Genomic DNA, 21480 nt, shown 5'->3' with positions numbered 1-21480 from the left:
TGCTGAAACATTGCCTCCCTCCAACCTCAAAATGACAACTGCTTTCTTCCCTCGTCTTTGTTAATTCAACGTTCTGAAATCAAGGATTTTGGGGATCTCAGTGCCCAACCACTAAAGGAGGATTTCATTAGCAAGACATTCTGGAGGCTGGCGCCTTGGCTCAATAGGCTAATCCTCCGCCTTGCGGCGCCGGCAAACCAGGTTCTAGTCCCGATCAGGGCGCCGGATTCTGTCCCGGTTGCCCCTCTTCCAGGCCAGCTCTCTGCTGTGGCCAGGGAGTGCAGTGGAGGATGGCCCAAGTGCTTGGGCCCTGCACCCCATGGGAGACCAGGAGAAGCACCTGGCTCCTGGCTTCAGATCAGCGTGGTGCGCCGGCCGCGGCGGCCATTGGAGGGTGAACCAACAGCAAAGGAAGACGTTTCTCTCTGTCTCTCTCTCTCTCTCACTGTCCACTCTGCCTGTTAAAAAAAAAAAAAAAAAAAGACATTCTGGAATGATCAAGTGTATTTTTTTTTTTTTCTTTCTTTCTTTTTTTTTTTTTTTTTTTTGACAGGCAGAGTGGACAGTGAGAGAGAGAGACACAGAGAGAAAGGTCTTCCTTTTGCCGTTGGTTCACCCTCCAATGGCCGCCGCTGCAGCCGGCGCACCGCGCTGATCCTGGCAGGAGCCAGGAGCCAGGTGCTTTTCCTGGTCTCCCATGGGGTGCAGGGCCCAAGCACCTGGGCCATCCTCCACTGCACTCCCTGGCCATAGCAGAGAGCTGGCCTGGAAGAGGGGCAACCGGGACAGAATCCGGCGCCCCAACCGGGACTAGAACCCGGTGTGCCGGCGCCGCAAGGCGGAGGATTAGCCTATTGAGCCACGGCGCCGGCTCTGATCAAGTGTATTTTAATGCCTTCCCCCCTCCCCCTATGTTGGGCAATAAAAAACAACCAGACTAACTTTGCAGGATCATTAGGCCTCTAGGACATGTTCTTGGGTAAATACCTTGTATTTATTTATGTAAAGTGTTCAGTGGAGATTGCTAACTTTTCAAACATTTGATAAATTGTGTTCAGTCAATCCTACTTGTGCTTTGGACACTTCACTTACTGAATTATTTGAAGGTTGATAGACACTCAGTTTATTTAGTTATGGAATTTTTCTATTCATTGGAAAAAAACAGTTAACCAGAATAACTTCTACAGGATATCAGAGCTTTTACTTATTATACACACACACACACACACATACACATGCACAAGCACACATACACTCACACACAGGCTGTGCCATCCCATCATATATTTTCACTTACTTTTTTTTTTTTTTTCTGGCAACAGCTGAACATGCCCTGACAACCCACCTTCCATGATAAATATTTTCAAAACTAGGCAGGCGGAGTCCTCTGTTAACCACCATCTTGTAATGGAGGGTACACACAGCTGCGGCAACACCATGCAATTACTTAATTTGTTTTTGACAGCTCCCATTTGCAGAGGAGAGGAAAGCACGAAGCACACATGGCCAGGGATCTTTGCTATGCCCGAATCCGTTTGTCCACTGTGAATATTCACACGCATGCTTGGAATGACACAAAGTACAAGGCGGGAACCACAGCCAACATCCTCCCTTTCCCAATGCAGCAACAGCTCCAGCTGTTTGCTGTCCGTGGAAAGTTGCAGCAAAAGTTCACAACAGCATCTTTTTTTTTCCCATCTAAGGGAAGAAGTTTTGGATCAGCAAGCACTTTCCATGGTAGGTGTAGAGGGAGTTCAGAAGGTAGGCTTGCTCAAAAGATGGAAGAATTCATTTTTTTAAAGATTTATTTATTTACTTGAAAGTCAGAGTTACACAGAGAGAGAGGAGAGGCAGAAAGAGCGAGAGAAGTGTTCCACGCGCTAGTCCACTCCCCAGTTGGCCACAACAGTCGGAGCTGTGCTGATCCGAAGCCAGGAGCCAGGAGCTTCTTCCGGGTCTCCCACATGGGTGCAGGGGCCTAAGGACTTGGGTCATCTTCCACTGCGTTTGCAGGCCACAGCAAGAGAGCTGGATTGGAAATGGAGCAGCCGGGACTCGAAGCAGTGACCATATGGGATGCCAGCACTGCAGGTGGCGGCTCTACCCACTATGCCACAGTGCCGGCCCTGGAGGAATTCATTTTAAGGAGCGCATGGAGCCCTATGTAGTCATCACATTTACCCAAGTGGAGTTTCCAAAGGCCCCTTCATCACGGCTGTGTGCTGGGTGGTGTGATAACTTCTCATGGCCTCCACCAGCCAACCGTGTAGGCTCATGGCGCTCCTCATTGGCCACCTCTCTGGTAACTTAAGTGTTGGCCCACGGATGCCAGAGGTTGAGCTGGCTCTGAGATGTCCCTGCATGGCCGAGGCACTCTGAGTCGTCTGAGACTGAGCATTTCATGAGGACTGGGCTTGAGGCGGAGTTGGGGCAAGATGCAGCCTGGGGGGGTGGTGTCAGGATCTCGTGACTGGCACTGGACTCCTTTCAGGCGCAGGAGAAGGGTTCTTCTCCACTGCTGGGAGTTGGGGTGAGGATTCTGAGAACACGTCCAGGGAGTTCTGGGAGGTAGGGGCACGGATTTGCCTAGCAGTTGAGCCCCCTTCATCACGGTTAAGATCCCTGCCAGGGACTGATGCTCACAACGGACTCTTGATTCTAGCGTCTCATTAATGCACACCCTGGGAGGCAGCAGTGATGGGGTGGCTCAAGTAACCAGGTTCCTGTCTCAAGTAGTTGGGTTCCTATCATCCATGTGAGAGACCTGGGTTGAGTCTGGTCCAGCTACTGCCTTTGCAGGCATTTGTGGATGAACCAGCAGATGGGAGCTCACTTTTTCTCTCTCTCTCGCTCTCACTCTCAGCAAAACAAAACAGGGAACACTAAGAAAAATGTGAGAATTCGCCGGTGCCGCAGCTCAACTGGCTAATCCTCTGCCTAGAGGCACCAGCACACCGGGTTCTAGTCCCGGTCGGGGCGCCAGATTCTGTCCCGGTTGCTCCTCTTCCAGGCCAGCTCTCTGCTGTGGCCCGGGAGTGCAGTGGAGGATGGCCCAAGTCCTTGGGCCCTGCACCCCACGGGAGACCAGGAGAAGCACCTGGCTCCTGGCTTCGGATCAGCGCGGTGCGCCGGCTGCAGCGCGCCGGCCGCGGTGGCCATTGGAGGGTGAACCAACGGCAAAGGAAGACCTTTCTCTCTCTCTCTCTCTGTCCACTCTGTCTGTCAAAAAAAAAAAAAAAAAAAAAAAGTGAGAATTCAAGTTTTCTCAGAATTACCATTAATAGTCACAGCTATGCTTCTAGACCCAGCTATTGGGTCAGAAGGGATTAGAAAGTCTTTAAAAAGCGGGGGACAGCATTGGAGCACAGCAGATTGGGGCCGTTTATGTCTTATATAAAGTAGGGTGAGGACTGGTAGGTTGCATATCATTAGTCTGTTAGTATGTGTTGTTTAAGAGTGAGAGAATAAAAACAGGCAGAGCTCTCGTTTCTCTGGTGGAAGTCTTGCCAGACAGAGTTAAAGCTTTGCCTGTGCCTTCTCCATCCTTGGTGGCCTTGGGCCCTGCTGGTAATAGGCTCATCATGGGTAAGACCACATGCTATTTCCATAAGGAATCACATGTGGCCTGGTTAGCTCCATCCTGGAGAAAGTGCTGGGGAGAGATTTGGGAGGATTTGGTTTTCAAAGACGGACTTAGGAAACAAGAGGTTGGCTTGAGTCTGGGCTCTTGCTACGGCTGTCTTTGGTCAAGTCTCAGGCAGTTGCGGTGTCTTGGGTGGTCTGATCCTCAGGCAAAATGAGGATTTGGGAAGATGCGGGAGTGTCTCAGGTACCCAGAGTGGCCTACAGCCTGGTCATCTGCGAAGTCGGCTGCTAAGATGAATTTTTCTGCTCTCACCATCAGGCCTACCTGGGCAGGTGGCAGAATGCGAGCTCAGGGTTATGCTTCATCCTGTCTAAGGGCGAGGGAATATGTGTGGAGTGGACGGTGCCGGAGGTTGGAAGGGGAGGTTTCATCTTCACTTAATTGGGTACCTTTTTTAAAAAATAATTTTTAAGGGCCAGCACTGTGGCACAGTGGGTTAAAGCCCCAGCCTGCAGTGCAGGCATCTCATGTGGGCGCCAGTTTGAGTCCCGGCTGTGCCACTTCTGATCCAGCTCTCTGCTGTGGCCTGGGAAAGCAGTGGAAGATGGCCCAAGTCCTTGGGCCCCTGCACCGGCATGGGAGACCAGGAGGAAGCACCTGGCTCCTGGCTTCGGGTTGGTGCAGCGTGCCAGCCGTAGCAACCATTTGGTGGGTGAACCAAAGGAAGGAAGACCTTTCTTTCTGTCTCTCTCTCTCTCTCACTGTCTAACTCTGCTTGTCAAAAAAAAGTCTTTCTTTTTTTAAAGGAGTGTAAGATTTAGGAGCAAGGTTGTGGAACACGTAGGGAGAACCTGGACCATCTCGTAAGCATGACTGCTTTTCAAGCTTGTTTTTTAGAGGTCTTTCCAGGATCTGCCAGCCTCGCCCTCAGAGGGCGCCAGACCACCGCAAACAGGGAGAGCCGCCCGCAGCCAGCCTGACTCAGGAAGGTGGAGGAAGATGCCTGCAGGTGCCCTGCCTGCCCCCTTTCTCCATCCTGCACACTCCCCTAACCCTGCTGTCAAAGCGCCTGCTAACTGCTTCCCAGTGTTAAAATGAAAAAAAAAATATATGTATAACTAGCGGATGCTGAGTATCAATTGCTTTTTCTTCTGTGCTGCGCTGCTTGCTCAGTGACTTGATGCGGGCTGTCCAGCGTAAGAAAAGGTGGGGCGGGGGGGATAATTGTACCTCCATGACAGGCTTCACAAACTCCAGGAAGACGGGGAGGCCCAGTTCTTAGAAAAGGAAACTTGGTAAATACTTCCTGAAATTACTGGTCTCCTACTTCCTTGTGTGACCACTTCCTTCTGAGACGCGTAGTCCCGGACTGCTGGGATGCACCAATAAAGTGCTCAAATTTAGGTAATTGACATATGAAGAATAAGGAACTAGTGTACGTGCGTAATGACGAATATACTTGTTTACTCAAGTGTAGAAAAACGCTGAGAAGGAGAGAGGCGGGGCTTCTCACCCCCGCACTGCACTATGTTGTATGTGTGGTGGGAGCCCCAGCTCCTGGCAATAAAACAATAAATCCTCTTGCCCTGCATCTGTGACTGTCTTTTGTGAGTTAACTGGGAAAGGTCTCGGATCCCATAATTCAACACCAGGGAGGCAATTTCTTTCTTTCTTTCTTTCTTTTTTTAATATTTATTTTATTTATTTGAAAGACAGAGTTACAGAGAGAGGTAGAGACAGAGAGAAGGTCTTCCATCTGCTGGTTCACTCCCCAGATGGCCACAACAGCCCAAGCTGTGCTGATCCGAAGTCAGGAGCCTGGAGCTTCTTCCGGGTCTCCCACGTGGGTGCAGGGCCCAAGGACTTGGGCCATCTTCTACTGCTTTCCAGGCCATAGCAGAGAGCTGGATCGGAAGAGGAGTAGCTGGGACTCGAACCGGCGCCCATATGGGATGCTGGCGCTTCAGGCCAGGGCATTAACCCGGCCCCCAGGGAGGCAATTTCTTTAGGGAACTCTGCCTCCTTGCTGTCTCCTTGACTTGTCAAAAGCAAATCAAGGGTCCTCCTGAGCAACGCCTGCTTGTGGCTGGTTATGTGGTGGTGCCATGCAACGACCCACTGTGTCTGATGACACACCTAACAATGGCTTCCTGGGGACCAAGTGTTTAACACATAGGCCTTTGGGGGACACTCAGCCTTCAAACCACAGTGCTTGGTGCATCTCCATAGCCTAGAATATTCCCTGAGGATTTATCAGAAGGTGCTGGTAAGTTATAGATTATTATTATTTTTAAAGATTTATTTATTTATTTTAAAGCAGAGTAAGAGAGAGAGGGGGAGACACACACACACACACACACACACTCAGAGAGCTTGCAGCTGGTGGTTCACTACCTGAATGCCTGCCACAGCTGGGGCTGGCCCAGCGCAAAGCTAGGAGCCAGGAACACACAGATTGGGTCTTTTATGTAGGAGCCAGGGATCCAGCCCCTTGAGTCATCCCTCGAGTGTATACTAGGAGGAAGCTGAGATTGGAAGTGGAGCTGGGATTTGAACCCAGGCAATACGACATGGGATGAAGGCATCCTAAACAAAGTTTTTTTTTTTTTAAAGATTTATTTATTTATTTATTTTTACAGGCAGAGTGGACAGCGAGAGAGAGAGACAGAGAGAAAGGTCTTCTTTTTCTGTTAGTTCACCCCCCAATAGTCACTGCAGCCAGCGTGCTGCAGCCGGCGCACTGAGCTCATCTGAAGCAAGGAGCCAGGTGCTTCTCCTGGTCTCCCATGCGGGTGCAGGGCCCAAGCACTTGGGCCATCGTCCACTGCACTCCCGGGCCACAGCAGAGAGCTGGCCTGGAAGAGGAGCAACCGGGACAGAATCTGGTGCCCCGACCGGGACTAGAACCCGGTGTAACGGTGCTATAGGCGGAGGATTAGCCTATTGAGCCGCGGTGCCGGCTTAAGATTTATTTATTTGAAAGGCAGAGTTACAGCAAGGTAGAGGCAGAGAGAGGGAGAGAGAGAGAGAGCGCGAGTGAGTGAGAACAATCTCCTATTCACTGGTTTACTCCCCAGACTTCTGTATAACAGCTTGAGTTTAGCCACGCAAAGTCAGGATCTGGGAAGTCAATCCAGGTCTCCCCTGTGGGTGGCAGGGATCCAAGTCCTTGAGCCATTGCCTGCTGCCTCCCTGGGTCTGCATTAGCAGGAATGAGCAGCACAGTGGATTCTAACCAATGCACTCCAATATGGGATGTGGATGTCCCAAGTCCAGTCCTAACCTCTATGCTGAACGCCCACCTCCACATCAGAAAACGTAAACCCTGGCTGGCTACTTCTTAGTTCTTCTTTTCTACACAGTGTGGTTAAAGGTTGGATGATTCATGAATATCTGTAAGGGGTTTTTATAAAATTGGTAACTGCTAGTGAAATTAGCTAAAATTAATTTATTATAATATTTCTGGAAATATTTGATATTCAATATTGATATTGAAATATATGAAATCAAAATGTGAAATTGTGTGATTTGATGAGTGCATGCTGTATGTATGTGTTGAAATATTGCACTATATCACCTAAAAATATTCAGATATTTTGAAATACAGTAATCAAAAATTTAAGACAAGAAAGCAAAAAACACTTCTGAAAGAAGAATTTAAAGTACAAAAAAATGGGCCAAATTGCCAGAAGAAAGATAATAGTAAGATAATAAAACCATTTATCTCTCTAGGACTCAATGGCCGTTAAAACTTGGAATAATTTATTAACTCGCCTTAACCCCTCCCCTTCCCTTTCATGCTGTTTATTTTCCTTTCTAATTGTTGTTTGTTATTTGTGAAAGTAAAATTTACGATCTTCATAACCAAAGAAACAGTATAAAGATGTATCAATAAAATTTAATGGTGCCCCTCACTCAAGTCTGTCATAAATAAACGCTAACGGCCTAGAATAAATATTTCCAATGTGTTCTCTCCACCCCCCCTCCCACCCCAACACACCACCACATGGACTCATCACCTCCAAGGAGCTTAGCTCTGGTTACTGTGTTTACAGAAAGAGACTTGTAATACACAAATTGTTCTATTATACAGTTTTCGACGTCCCTCTTGGGGGATAGTTGTATATGCAAACCGATTGGAAGAACGAAGTTGTGGGTCAGCACCAAAGCACAGTAGAAGGCCCCTTGACTGTCCCTTCCCCCGTGGACACACCCAGGGAAATCCTACATTCAGATCTGTCCTGTCCAAGAGACAGTTGCATCCGGCCGAAAGACTCCAACACACTGGAGCACCGGGAAAATCTCCACAGCGTCAGAACCGTGGGAAAAGGACACGTTCTTTTTTTTTTTTTTTTAAGGTTTATTTATTTATTTGAAAGTCAGAGTTACACAGAAAGAGAAGAGGCAGAGAGAGAGAGAGAGAGAGAGAGGGAGGGAGAGGGGTCTTCCATCCACTGGTTCACTCCCCAGTTGGCCTCAATGGCCAGAGCTGTGCCAATCCCAAGCCAGGAGCCAGGAGCTTCTTCTGGGTCTCCCATGCAGGTGCAGGGGCCTAAGCACTTGGGCCATCTTCTGCTGCTTTCCCAGGCCACAGCAGAGAGCTGGATCAGAAAAGGAGCAGCCAGGACTAGAACTGGTGCCCATATGGGATGCTGGCACTGCAGGCGAGAACTTTACCTACTATACCAAGACGCCAGCCCCAGGACACATTCTTACACCAACCCTGTCCTGAACCCAGTGCCATCAAAGGTTGCTTGGCAGCAACATGAGAACAGGGGAAATATGAAAATCACTGGTAATAATGAACACGTCGTCAAACTCAGGACTCTTTAATAAATTATGGTGGGGTGTCAAAATCAATTGTATCTCTAGCACAAAGCTTAAAAAACAGAACCCATCAAAACAACCTCAATTGCGAGACTTTGTTAAGGTATACAAACTGTAGATGATGGACAACGTGTCAGCAAAACAAAACTGGAGGGCATTAAAAGTACAGTCTTTGTGCAAGTGATCAAAACTGAAGTCACTGTTAGCTTTGCATGGACTGTGTCTGGGGCATGTGGCTGGTCTAGTGGTTGAGGCGCTGCTGGGAGGCGCCCAGCCCATCTGGGTGAGCTCTGTTCCAGTGCTGGCCGTGCCTGCCCTGGGTCCCAGCCTCCTGCTAAGGCTCAGCCTGGGAGACAGCGGTGACAGCTCACATAGTTAGGTCGCTGCCACCCACATGGGAAGCCTGGATTGAGTTTCTGGCTCCTGGCTTGGGCCTTGTGCGGCCCCAGCTGTTACAAGCATTTGGGGAGTGACCTAGCAGATGGGGGATCTTTCTCTGTTTGCCTGTTTCTCTGCCTTTCGAATAAAAAATAATAAAAGTAGCTTGTTATTAATATAAAATGGTTTATGTTAGCTTCGTGGCAACCACAAAGCAAAAACTTTTTGTAGATACATAAAAGATAAAACAGTAATAGGATTTAGAACATAGAACCACATAGAGTCATCAAGCTGCGAAGGAAGATAACAATAGAAGAGAGGAACAAAGAATCTAAAAATTAACCAGAAAATAATGAACAGAATGGCAGCAGTTAAGTCTTTACCTATCAATAATTACTTTGAATGTAAATAGATTAAATTCTCCAATCAGAATGAATGAATGAATACAGTGGCTGAATGAAATTTTAAAAAACCCATCAATATGCTACCTACAAGAAATTCTTTTTTTTTTATTTGAAAAGATTTATTTATTTATTTGAAAGTCAGAGTTACACAGAGAGAGGAGAAGCAGAGAGAGAGAGAGAGAGAGAGAGAGAGGTCTTCTGTCCAATGGTTCACTCCCCAGATGGCTGCAACAGCCGGAGCTGCGCAGATCAGAAGCCAGGAGCCAGAGCTTCTTCCAGGTCTCCCATGTAGGTGCAGGGGCCCAAGGACTTGGGCCATCTTCTGCTGCTTTCCCAGGCCATAGCAGAGAGAGCTGGACTGGAAGAGGAACAGCTGGGGCTAGAACCGGTGCCCATATGGGATGCCGGCACTGCAGGCCAGGGCTTTACCCCGCTGCGCCACAGCGCTGGCCCCACGGAGTTGTTTTAAATGGCTGCTCTACAGAAAAAACTCTGCTTCCAGTCTTCCTGATTTGCAGTAGAGCTTTGGTTCCAAGGGCTGCTGCCGCTCTGCAATCCATTCCATTTCCACAATGAGACGTCTTGTTTCCCCCAGATTTTTCAAGACCTGAGAATTAAATTTCTAGAAATGCCAAACCGCCCGCGTTTCATCTTGCCTGACCCGTCCTGCGGGCTGGCTTCCCACTGCAAGATCAGCATGAGGTTGCCTTTTTTTTTCCTTGAGAAATAAGAGAGCAATGCGATTCTTTGAGAGATACTCACCGGGAGTTCTCAGTAATCTGATAAAATTCTATCCATCCACACCCATAAAACAAATCTCAAGCTAAACTTTTAGCTTTTTTTTTTTTTTTTTTTTTTTTTTAGGGGAGAACAGGATGTGCTTAAACAAATGCGTGCAGTTTTGGGAACAGATCTTCCCCTGGGTGAGGCGGATGAGCTACATTCCTGCGCCCCGCAGCCTGCAAGGGAAAAATTCACAGATGCAAAGCAATGCTCTTCTCAAGGTGTCTGTGCAGAGAAAGGAATAATTACGTCTGTGCGATTCCAACCTGGGCACGATCCAGGTTCCCCAGGTAGCTGTGAGAACAGAGCCTGCCATTGTGTCTCAAGTTTACCTGGAATTCTCTAAGGACACCTTCTTCCCTGGTCACTGTGAAGGTGAGAAAGCAGGAACCACACACACACACACACACACACGCGCGCGCGCATGCACACACACAGCATCCTTTCTGGTCTTCCAGCCAAAGAGGTCAGGAGAGGAACAATGGCTGTGTGCATTTCATTGCAAGGGGGCAGCATGGGAATTGCCGCATGATTTTCAAATAGTTTCTTAAAAAATCAGAAAGTTTGGCAGGAAGAAGGAGGCTTGGCTATTCTTTTGCATGTGCATGGGGAAGTGGTGGGAGCTACAGCATAGCATTTTTCTTTTATTTGTGTAACTGATTTTCAGTGTAACTTGGATTTCTGAAGTCACATTAAGATGGAAATAAGTTCTAACACTGTCTTGCTAACTTGGTTTCTGCTAACGCTGCAAACTCTAGATCCCATCTTCTTCCCACGCAGCATTGGTAGTTGGCAAGAGATCACTTTTGCTGTGTTTCCTGGGTACCATGTGGTGCCTGCCGTTTTTAGCTTTTCAGGTGTGGCTCATGTGGAATGAAAATGGAGTCTGTTTTGCTAACTTCAGAGGGAGGAAATTGTCCCTAACAGCCCTAACACCTGCTATTGAGGCTCTGGGGTCTGTCACAGGTACAGTGTCTGATGTGCTCGTCCATCACACACACGACTGCAGTGCACCGGCGCTGTGGCACAGCAAGCTAAGCTGCTTCCTGCAAGACTGGCATCTCATATGGACACCTGTTCGAGTCCCGGCTGCTCTACTTCGGATCCAGCTCCCTTCTAATGTGCCTGGGAAAGCAGCAGAAGGTGGCCCAAGTGCTTGGGCCCCTGCATCCCAAGCAGGGGGAGCCCTGGATGGAGTTCCAGGCTCCCAACTTCAGCCTGGCCCAACTCTAGCCATTGTGGCCATTTGGGGAGTGAACCAGCAAATGAAAGATCTGTCTCTGTCTCTCCCTCTCTGTGCAGCTCTGCCTTTCAAATTAAATAAAATAAATCTAAAAAAAAGACACCACTGCCCACAGAAGGGTCGTTGCCTTGGCAAAGCTCCCATGAAGCCTGCTGCTCTCGTTACTGGTGCTCACGTCTGCCAAGGGCGTGGTGAGAGAGCCTTCACTCCAGTGTGGCTCCATTTGTACTCTCATGGTCCATGGAGAGATTTGTGTGTCCTTTTTCAAGACTGCTAATACTCTAACAAGATGAAAAGATTATGGGATGAAGCTAACAGAAATCTTTTTTTTTTTTTTTTGGTCATTTACTGAGATCTCCAATAGCTAAAACAAAGAAAGTGTTAATTTGGTTATATTCAGAGCATATAGAGAACCTATTGTAAAAATAAGCATTTTCAAGGAACACATAGCTTGTGAATTTGCTGCAGGTGCATGGTGCAGAATGAGGAAATCCCTGCATGTAATTGTTTTACAAGTGGTGGCCATTCGCGACATTATATCATTCAGAACATCTTGTAGTATTTAAAAGGCAAACGTGGGGCTGACGTTGAGGTGTTAAGCTTCCGCCCCTGACATTGGCATCCCACAGTGGAGTGTCGGTTCAAGACCCGCCTGCACTGCTTCTGATCCAACTCCCTGCTGATGCACATGGGAAAGCAGCAGATGATGGCCCAGGTGCTTGGGCCCCTGCACCCACCTGGAAGTCCAGGATGGAGTTCCAGGCTCATGGCTTTGACCTGGCCCAGCCTGGGCCATTGCTGCCCAGTGGAGAAGTGAAACCAGCAAATGGGAGATCTCTCTTTCTGTCTCTCCTCTCTTTCTCCCTCTCTCTGTCTCTCGTTCTGCCTTTCAAAGAATAAACAAATCCTAAAAGAAAAAGGAAAGGGGACAGGGCTATAGCGTAGTGGGTAAAGCGGCTGCCTGCAGTGCTGGCATCCCATATGGGCACAGGTTCAAGTCTGTTTCTCTTCCAATCCAGCTCCCTGCTAATGTGCCTGGAAGGGCAACAGAAAATGGCCCAAGTACTTGGGTCCCTGCCACCTATGTGGGAGATCCAGATAGAGTTCCTGGCTCCTGGCCCAGCCATTGTGGCCATTTGGGGGAGTGAAACAATAGATGGAATATGTATTTTTAAATATTTGTTTATTTGACAGGCAGAGTTACAGACAGAGAAAGGGGAGACAGAGAGAAAGGTCTTCTTCCATCCTCTAGTTCACTGACTCCCCAAATGGCTGCAATAGCCAGAGCTGGGCCGATCCAAAGCCAGCAGCCAGGAGCTTCTTCCCAGTCTCCCACATGGGTGCAGGGACCCAAGGACTTGGGCCACTTTCTACTGCTTTCCCAGGCCATAGCAGAGAGCTGGATGGGAAATGGAGCAGCCAGGACTTGAACCGGTGTCCATAGGGGATGCTGGTGCCATAGGCAGAGGATTAACCTACTACACCACAACACCTGACCCTACAGCAGGAGGAATATTGCTCTCTCTGTCTCTCCCTCTCTTTATGTCACTCTGCCTTTCAAATAAATAAATAAATAAATAAATCCTCAAAAAAGTAGTTCCACAAGGTTTCAGATACACTAGGTTGTAAAAGTGAGCTACTTTAACATGGTAAAAATATCTTGGGCACTTGGAGTTGCTTAGAAGTTCTTTCCTTCTAGTTCTTACACTATATCACAGCCCTAAGACTTAAAAATCACACGTAATCTATTATAATTCATGCTCTGGTTCAATAGAGAGTTGTAATTTTCCAAAAGCCACTCACCCCAAGAATTCAGTAAAAGGGTTCCCTTTTACTGCCAAAACATTTGTTTGCACTAATTCAACAGAAGGGCTAGTGAAGTTGGCTATGGCTTGCCTGTGGTTTGCCTCCTGGGAAACAGGCTGAAGTTCAATGTCCATTGTGAGGTAGGAGGAGGGTGGAAACTGAATCTGACCCTGGTGTTTAGGGGTGAGGCCTCTGGGAGGTGGTCAGGGATGAGATGGGGTGGGGGCCATGACTGAATGCTGGTGGCTGTGTAGGGAGAGGGAGGGGGACCGGAAGAGACGCACTGGATACTCCCCGTCTCTGACCACAGGACGTCCTTTGGCCTTGGACCAGAACTGAGTTCTAATGGATGTCTTTGCTTTGTGACTTGCCCAGTCCCTGCTGTTTTCAATGGGTTAGGACAATCCAAGGTGAGACATTCTAGGTGTGGGGCTTACTGAGGTCAGCACAGAATGTGGGGGCAGGGATTGGCTTTCCTGCTTAAGAGCTGCATCACTTAAACATTCTGAACCTCAGTGTTCCTTGTCTGTGAAATGGGGCCAAGCAAGCTTAGTGGAACGCTCATGCAGTGCTCGTGTGATTATCCATTTCTCGTTTGGAAGTGGTGGGAACGGTCACGAATGCGGTTGTTTGTGGAGTCTGGTGCAGGTGGTAGCCCTCACACTCTCTGTTCTCAGTGGTCGCCGGCTGTTGTCTCCCACCAGACTGTGAACAGAAGGGAAGATAGGACCTTGGCGTTTGGTATACCTAAATAAACAAGTAAATGAACGCGGCTCCCCTAAGTTCAGTAGCACTGACCATTTTTTCTTTTTCTTTTGGAAATAATCTGGAAACATCTAAATGCCACACATTTTCTTCTTTTTTTTTTTGACGGGCAGAGTGGACAGTGAGAGAGACAGAGAGAAAGGTCTTCCTTTTGCCGTTGGTTCACCCTCCAATGGCTGTTGTGGCCAGCGCGGCACTGATCTGAAGCCAGGAGCCAGGTGCTTCTCCTGGTCTCCCATGGGGTGCAGGGCCCAAGCACTTGGGCCATCCTCCACTGCACTCCCTGGCCATAGCAGAGAGCAGGCCTGGAAGAGGGGCAACCGGGACAGAATCCGGCGCCCCGACCGGGACTAGAACCCGGTGTGCTGGTGTCGCAAGGCGGAGGATTAGCCTATTGAGCCGCGGTGCCAGCCACACTTTTTCAAAAACTGGTTTCCTCCTTTCTTGAATGAGCAAGAAGTGCGTTATGTGCAGCCATTAAGCTGGAGGGAAACTTTGGAAAAGCAGCAAGTGAGATACGTTCTGTTGCATGTCAAACCAGCGCCAGGTGAGCGTGTATCAAGGACTTGTGTTACGTGGGACAACTCCTGTGCTTTCCTTTCTCTTGTGATTTTTCTTAGAAAGCATTCTCCCAATTCGTCTCACGAGTATCTTGGGTTTAGTGGACTGAGGGTGCTAGCTCCCCCACCCCCACCCCCACCCCCAATAGTGAATGGCTTTGTGGAATAAAATTCCAGAGTCTTGTATTAAATTTACAATATGAGATTGTTGAGGGTGATTTTTTTTCCTTTCTAGCCTAAATTGGAACCTTATGGACATTTACCCTAGAAACATATGCCCATGTGATTTCTATGTAGGAAATATCTCTTCTTATTATTAACAGAATCACTATTGTGTTCCAGTCTTTGTTCTCTGGGGAAAAATCCCCATAAATCAGTTCCTGGCATTCAGAGACCCCAGTGCTCAGCTGTCTGAGGCTTAACAGCAGATTCATCAGAAAACCCAATTCCAAAAAAAAAAAAAAAAAAAAAAGGAGAGAGGTTATGACAAGGAGAACAATGTTTCCCATCTCGCCCTTACAGTGGGGGAGGGGACCGGAAGGAAAGGGGAGGATTTAGAATCTGGTTTCTCTATGTCTGAAAAAAAAAAAAAAAGACATTTTGGATTAATTACTGGCTTCAAATAAGAATCAGAGAGAGATGCCCTGCCTGGAGGGAGTTACTCACACAGTCACGAGCATTTGGTCCTCGTCCTAGGCCATGGACCAAACAGAAATTTAGACAGAGCTCAAAAATAAACAAACAAAGCCAAAGTCCAAACGGTGGGCCGGGCGTGACTTAAAAACCGAGAACGGGACACAGCACCCGTCACGCTCACACTGTTCTCTTTAGGTTCATTTGCTTTCTTCAGAGCCTCTCACTGGAACAATGCCGGAAAGTTCTAGAAGGCTTAGTGAAGCTACATAATTATCTAGCTATATACTTTCATTTTTCCTTGAGATAGAACATATTTTTAGCAATATAGTTTACAAGGAGAATTTAGGTCTTCAGTATCTTGCTTTGATCACCTACAACTTGGAGATCGTAAAGACGTTTCTGGCTCCCAAGGACCATTCTCTCAAAGACCTGCTCCCCAGATGTGACAGGTTTCTCTCACATGTTTTAAAAAAAAGTCTCCATTTTTTTTAAGGGCTCTCTTAATAGAATGCAGTTTGTTATTTGTGATATGCTAGGTCTGTAAAAGACGGCTTTTGTTAGGAGAGACAAAATGTTATCTGGGCATATATATATATATACACACACACACACATATAAAAAATATATATATAAAGTCTAGTTTCATTGTCTTTGAAAGGTAGAGAGAGAGAGAGAGAGAGAGACAGAGACAGAGAGAAAGAGAACTCCCTTCCATCTGCTAGTTCACTCCTCGGAAACCTACAGTAGGCAGGGCAGGGCCAGGCTGAACTCAGGAACCAGGAACTCAGTGCAGGTCTCCCATGAGGGTAGCAGGGACCCAACTACTTGAGCCACCTCTTGTTGCCTCCCAGGGTGTGCACTAGCAGGAAGCTGGATTAGAAGACTTGACCCAGGCACTCCAACATGGGGTTGTGGGTGTCCCCGGAGGTGACTTACCTGCTCTGCATCCAAAGCACACCCCTCATCTTTCTTTTCTTCTTCTGTGCAATCCTGGGTAAGTGGGGAAGCTGTGCTAGAGTGGAGAACCACTGTGGCGTAGCAGGTAAAGGCGCCGCCTGCAGTGCCGGCATCCCATAAGGGTGCTGGTTCGAGTCCTGGCTGCTCCACTTCTAATCCAGCTCTCTGCTATGGCCTGGGAAAGCAGTGAAAGATGGCCCAAGCCCTTGGGCCCCTGCACCCACGTGGGAGACCTGGAAGAAGCTCCTGGCTTCTGGCTTCGGATCAGTGCAGCTCCAGCCATTGAAGCCTATTGGGGAGTGAACAGGTGGTGAAAGACCTTTCTCTTTCTCTCTCTCTCTCTCTCTCTCTCTCTCTCACACACACATTCTCTCTCCCCCCCTCTCTCTCCCTCTCCTCTCTCTGTGTAACTCTGACTTTCAAATAAAAACCAGGTTACTGTGCTGTGGCTCCTCAGCAGCCCTCAGTGTGTTGATCGGGTCAGCTATGCATGCATACATCAAGGATTTCTTTTGAATGAAGCTCACCGTAGCTTGAGCCAGGCTATGAACTGGATGGTGCTGGCATTTTTTTCCCCCTCTTCTCTCCCTAGGAAGAATTGCCCTTTCTAAGCAGGGTGGGGAAGGTCATTTTTGAAACAGAGAAACACTTTCAATTCGAGGAGAATCAGATGGCCTGGGAAGCCATGGAGTCTCCTGCCTTAAGTCCCTGGTGAAAGGGGAACTGAGGGCCTCAGCCCCGCTGGGGTTCAGAGGACCTTTCACATCCCTACTGCTTCTTCCCTCCTTGTTCTCTGAATGTGCTTTCGGGGACGTGAATTCAAAGTCATCCCCATGGTTCTTGGCCTTGAACCTTTTCCTTAGGCCTCCCAGTGCCTACAGGGGAAAGATGGTGTAGGTCCTGGAACCTGTGCACAGCACCCTGACAAAGCCTTGGGCAGCATCTCGAGTTCAACCCATGATAACACAAAGACAAACAAACAAACAAAATCACCAGCAGAAAAACAAAAACAAAACCAAAAAGCAACACAGAACCACTCCTCCCATAAAAACCAACCAACCAACCAACCAAACAAAAAAAGGGATTTGAAATCAGAAGATTCGGGCCCTAGGTGTTGGCCCTGTATTTGCTTATTGGTTCTGTGCCAGTTTCTGAACCTTTCTGAATCTCAGTTGTGCCTTTTTTTTATAATTAATTAATTTGTTTGAGAGGCAGAGTAATAGACAGAGGGAGATTCAGAGAGGTCACTCCCCAGATGGCTACAACAGCTGGAGCTGTGCCGATCTGAAGGCAGGAACCAGGAGCCTCCTCCAGGTCTCCCACACAGGTGCAGGGGCCCAAGCACTTGGGCCATCTTCTACTGCTTTCCCAGGCCACAGCAGAGAGCTGGATTGAAAGTGGTGCAGCTGGGACTAGAACTGGTGCCCACATGAGACACCAGCACTGCAGGCTGTGGCTTAGCCCACTATGCCACAGTGCTGGCCCTTGGTTGTGTCCTTTGTGAAACAGAGATAGTACTTGTCTTGCCTATTGTGAGGGTTGAATGACAGCGACAGGTGGAACCCTGTGAAGTTGCCAGTATTCACCTGCTTTGGGCCTTTACAAGTAACTGGTTCAGACAGGCAAACTCATATAGAGAGTGCTTTGTAGTCTATAAACAGGGATGTGAACTTTGTGTAAAATAAAGCACAATGGTATAAAATGAATCGAGCAGGTAAGGTTTTCCACTTATGAGGTCAGGGAGAAATGGAACTTCTATAGCACCGAGAGCAGAAACGTGCAGGACAAGGAAGATAATGTTTGGTGAGGAAATGAATTTTTATTCTTTGGACAAAGCTTTGCTTAAAGTGAATATGGAATAGTGATTAGATATATTCATTGAATGAATGCATATATATATACATGAAATATTCATATTCCATATTAATAGGTCAGAAGGCGCTTGCTGTTAGTACACTTTTGTGTACGAATACAAAGAACAACCTAGTTTTTATTCAAACCCCGCCCTCAGGGACCAGTGTTGAGGCTCAGCAGGCTGCGGTGCTGGCGTCCCATATGAGCACCAGTTCAAGTTGTGGCCTCTCCTCTCCCAATCCCGCTCCCTGCTAATGCACCTGGGAGGGTTGAGAAAGATGGTCTGAGTACTTGGGGACTCTGCCACCCACATGGGAGAGCTGGATGGAGTTCCAAGCTGGCCTGGCCCAGGCTTGACCAGTCTTGGCCATTGTGGCCATTTGGGGAATGAACCAGTGGATGGAAGTGTGTTCTCTCTCTCTCTCTCTCTCTCTCTCTCTCTCTCCATTTCCTTCTCTCTCTCCCTCTCCCTCTCCCTCTCTCTCCTTCTTTCTCTGTAACTCTGTCTTTTAAATATATAAATAAATCATTCTTTTTTTTTTTTTTTGACAGGCAGAGTGGACAGCGAGAGAGAGAGACAGAGAGAAAGGTCTTCCTTTTGCCGTTGGTTCACCCTCCAATGGCCGCCGTGGCCGGCGCGCTGCGGCTGGCGCACCGCGCTGATCTGATGGCAGGAGCCAGGAGCCAGGTGCTTTTCCTGGTCTCCCATGGGGTGCAGGGCCCAAGCACTTGGGCCATCCTCCACTGCACTCCCTGGCCACAGCAGAGAGCTGGCCTGGAAGAGGGGCAACCGGGACAGAATCCGGCGCCCCGACCGGGACTAGAACCCGGTGTGCCGGCGCCGCTAGGCGGAGGATTAGCCTAGTGAGCCGCGGCGCTGGCCAATAAATCATTCTTAAAAAAACAAAACCCATGGCCGGTCAAAAACAAAAACAAAAACAAAAACAAAAAACAAAACCTAAACAAATCCCTCAAAGTCCTTCAATTTTTAATTCTGAGAAGATAACCATAATTCCCTCCCTTCCTTTCTCAGAACCTCCCTCAATCCCCCTCTTTCTTTCCTTTCTTTCTTTTTTTTTTCTCTTCACTTTGCAAAAATATGATTTCCATCCAGGAGTGGATGTTTTGAAGAAGTTAGTGCAACAGGATACTACAATGGAAGTTCCATCCACAACACCCCTCAGTTGTTTATATTACATAGAGGAGGCTTTAGCCAGGGTCTTTGTCTCTCTACTCCTGCTGTTTCCTAATATATTATATATGAGGGCTGACTTTGTGATGCAGTGGGTTAATCTTCTGCTTGCAGTGCCAGCATCCCATATGGGTGCCAGTTGGAGCCCCGGCTGCTACACTTCCGATCCAACTCTCTGCTATGGCCTGGGAAAGCAGTAGAAGATGGCCCAAGTGCTTGGGCTCCTGCACCTGTGTGGGAGACCTGGAAGAAGCCCGTGGCTCCTGGCTTCAGATCCGCCCAACTCTGGCCATTGCGGCCATCTGGGGAGTGAACCATTGGATGGAAGACCTCTCTGTCTCTCCCTCTCACTGTCTGTAACTCAACTGTCAAATAAATAAATAAAAATCTTTAAAATATATATTATTATACAATCCTATGTAAATGGAAAAATATACATAATTTCAAAGTGAAGATGGCAACCAGATTGATGACTTTTAACGGATATATGGGCAAAATGCAATTTTGTCACTTTTTTATCCTGCCTACCCATGCCAAGGTCACAACACAGTTGGGCTTTGGAGAGTAGACAAGGTTTGAAGCTGTTTGTCAATATGCTATGAGCTCCTCTGACCCCAGGGGAGAGCCGTGGGTGGTCACCTCTTACATAAAGTCTGGAGAAATGGCCTTGAATGGATCAATGTGGAGAGCCTGGTCTGTGGCCCCTGTGGGTGGGTGGATGGAGAGAGCCGGCACTGGACTCACACTTGGAGATGGCCCTGCTGCTCGATGCTGGATCACAGGGGAGCACCCCTCTTCCCGGGGATCCCTCAGCCCACACTCCAGAGTTCGAGGGAGCAAAGGTCACATGAGTGTTTCCCGTGCACTGAGTGTGGGCTGCCCAGGAGGTACAGCCAGGGCCCAGGAGTCTTCATCCCTACTTGGAGTCCCACAGGCTGCTTGGAGGGGCAGACGTCCTTGGATGTCTGTTTTCTGTGGGCAAGGCTCGGGCACCAGTTGGAGGAGAAGAGACTCATCCACTCGGGTCAAAGGAACTGCAAGTAAGCAGTCCCGTGCAAGACGAGGCAGGATGTGGGCAAAACCCACAAAACCATTCAAAGGGGGGAGGAGCTTGCTTCCAGCAACCGGCAAGTTTGGAGGCCAGCGTGGTGGGATCCCAGGATGGTAGCCCTTCTCCTCCCTTACGTCAGCCCTGCAGTGGTCAGGGGGTGAAGAGGAGGAGCGTGCTGGTGTGGGGGAGGGGGACCGTGCCTGCCACCCATCCTCCAGCTGCGTTGTCTCTCTGCAGTGCACAAGATATGGGGGTGGTGAAGCATTAACCATCACATGAGCCTGGATGTTTTATATATTTTATTTTTATTTATTTATTTATTTTATTTTTTTGACAGGCAGAGTGGACAGTGAGAGAGAGAGACAGAGAGAAAGGTCTTCCTTTGCTGTTGGTTCACCCTCCAATGGCCGCCACGGCCAGCGCACCGCGCTGATCCGAAGGCAGGAGCAAGGTGCTTCTCCTGGTCTCCCGTGGGGTGCAGGGCCCAAGCACTTGGGCCATCCTCCACTGCACTCCCTGGCCACAGCAGAGAGCTGGCCTGGAAGAGGGGCAACCGGGACAGAATCCGGCGCCCCGACCAGGACTAGAACCCGGTGTGCCGGCGCCGCAAGGCGGAGGATTAGCCTAGTGAGCCATGGGGCTGGCCCTAGCCTGGATGTTTTAAACCTGAAACCCAGACTGTACTGCGGTGACTTGGAAGGCATGCCGTTTGTGTTATGTAAAAGGGAGCAGAAAAAAATAAAGGGGCTGACCACGTGGTCATTTGGGTCAATGGGAAGAATTTGCCCCGAACGGCAGAGTTTACAGGGGCAATAGGGAGGTAGAATTAAGTTCCTTTCTGATTTTACTCAGAGATTCCTGCTATATTTTTTTTTTAAGATTTATTTATGTATTTGAAAGGCAGAGTTAGAGAGAAGCAGAGGCAGACAAGAGAGAGAGGTCTTCCATCCTCTGGTTCATTCCCCAAATGGCCACAATGGCTGGAGCTGCACCGATCCAAAGCCAGGAGCTTCCTCCAGGTCTCCCACATGGGTGCAGGGGCCTAAGGACTTGGGCCATCTTCCCCTGCTTTCCCAGGCCATAGCAGAGAGCTGGATCAGAAGTGGAGCAGCTGGGACTTGAACCAGCGCCCACATGGGATGCCGGCACTGCAGGTGGCGGCTTTACCTTCTACACCACAGTGCCGGCCTTGATTCTTGCTGTTTTAATGTACTGTTTACACCGTCTTCCCAAGCTGCAATATCTGATTTGAGGTAAGCGTATTTAGAAGGTCCTGTTTGTCTAGTAGTACTTAGCATGTTTCTGTTCATATCATTATATTTGATTCTCATCTTTAAATTTGTTCTCCTTGTGTTGTGTTTGCTTTTCTGTGGTCTCCAGGGGACATTCTGAGAAGGGAGCACACGTTTTTCACTTGGCACCGGGCACTCTCGCTCTG

This window comes from Oryctolagus cuniculus, chromosome 1 (assembly GCF_964237555.1).
Source record: "Oryctolagus cuniculus chromosome 1, mOryCun1.1, whole genome shotgun sequence".
Lineage (NCBI taxonomy): Eukaryota > Metazoa > Chordata > Mammalia > Lagomorpha > Leporidae > Oryctolagus > Oryctolagus cuniculus.
Note: the sequence above shows the minus strand (reverse complement) of the source record.